Here is a 1,957-nt window from a genome sequence, read left to right as displayed (position 1 = left end):
CCTGCTGTCACTCCCCAGTGAGCCCCTGGAGCTCCTGGTCTCAGGTGAGGGCCCGTGACCCTGTCTGCTGAGCTGTCAGCTCAGGGTCCCGTCCCCAGAACAATCATGGGCTGAAAGGGAGTGAGGGGCTGTAGGGATGGTCACCCAAGGAGATCTGCCCCTCAGAGACCCTCCGCCCCATGCACAGCCCTCCCCCTCACCTGGGACAGAAGGTACCAGGTGGGCACTGTGAGGGTCTGAGGGGCCGCAGGGCAGATGCAGGAGGAGTCTGAGTGAGGTGGGGAGCCCAGGATAGGCCCCAGAGTCTCACACTTTGTGTCCTCCTTCCCTAGACCCTCTGGTACCCCGACTCCCCAACAACAGGGACCGTGTCCACAGTTGGTCAATCCTGGGTCCCCTTTGCTCAGAGGGAGCACTGTCCACCCCAGGGAAGTTCTTAGTCTCCTAGAGGATCTAGCGCCCCACTACCACCCCCCACTCAGAGACAGGCTTGTGTCCCAGGGCCGCCAGGAGTCCGGGAAAAATTTCAGGGAACTACTGGGCTCCAAGGTCTCTGAGGATTCTCCCCCCGCCCCATGGAGTCAGGCCTAAGAGGGGGAAGTGAGGCAGGTAACAGGTGGGGTGGTCATGGCAGAGGGAGATGTTGGGGCCCAGGCTGAGGGAGGAGAAGAGGCCAGAGAGTTGGAGAGAGGACAGGGGGACACTCCCTGGGCTGCTCATTTCCAGAGCCCCTTGGATGGAAGCCCTCACCACACAAGTGGGGTCCCTGAGCTTCTCAGAGCAGGACAGGTGGCTACTCTGGCCAAGGTGGGATCTGCTGTGGGTGACAGTGCCGTACCCACTGCTATAGTGAGAAGTGTCCCCACCTGTGGGCACCAGTCTGCAAGGCCCTGTTCCCCCTGGAGGCCTCCAGGCCCTCAGTGCCCGCCTGAGACTCAGGGGGATCATGGAGGGCTCATGAGGAGCTAGGGGGTCCTGCCCAGACTCTGTGTGAAATTCAAGTTTGCTCTCTGCATTTTTTGTTCTTTTGCTGGGAACTTGTAGGCAATACTTGCATATATAATTTTAACCTGCAAACATTTATGACTGAAAAACATGGATTTATTCTTATTTTTATTGGGAGTATAGTAAATCTATGTATTTATTATGAGGAGTAACTTCTTATTAACATGAAGTTTCTTATAAAAGATGCTACAAAAAGTTAATTTTTAAAAATATATTTTTATTGATTTCAGAGAGGAAGGTAGTGGGAGAGATATACAGAAACATTATTGATGAGAGAGAATAATTGATCAGCTGCCTCCTGCATGCCCCACACAGGGGATGGAGCCCAAAACTTGGGCATGTACCCTGAATGGTAATCGAACTGTGACCTCCTGTTCATAGGTCCACGCTAAACCACTGGGCTATGCCAGCATGGCTAAAATGGTTAATATTTGAGTTCAAGTGAATTTTGTAGTTTTATTCATAAAAATGTCCACACTCAGAGCTCAAAAACTGCTCAGGTTTTACATATATGAATGTCTACATATTAGAGACCAAATGTGTGGATCCTGGGTCCTCGCTGTTGCAAAAATATAAGCTCTCAGATGCAGATGAGATAGTTTCCCTGGTACAGAATCCACAATGAGAACAGAGATTAGAATAACTAATTATGGCCCTGGCTGCTGTGGCTCATTGCTTAGAGCATCAGCCCATGTCCCACAGGGCCGTGGGTTTGATTCCCAGTCAAGGGTCACAGGTGTGATCCCTGGCCCCTGTCAGCCTTGTGCAGGAGGCACCGATCCATGTGTCTCTCTCACATCAATGTTTTTCTCTTCCTCTCCCTCTCTCCCCATCCCCTTGTCCCTTTTACTCTCTTTGAATATCAATGGAAAAAATATCCTTCAGTGAGGATTTTAAATAAATAAAGACTCACCATTTTTCAAATCGTGAGCCCATATTTCTGCTCAATCCT

This window comes from Myotis brandtii, unplaced genomic scaffold, assembly GCF_000412655.1.
Source record: "Myotis brandtii unplaced genomic scaffold, ASM41265v1 scaffold1233, whole genome shotgun sequence".
Classification (NCBI taxonomy): domain Eukaryota; kingdom Metazoa; phylum Chordata; class Mammalia; order Chiroptera; family Vespertilionidae; genus Myotis; species Myotis brandtii.
This window is presented reverse-complemented; position numbering follows the sequence as displayed.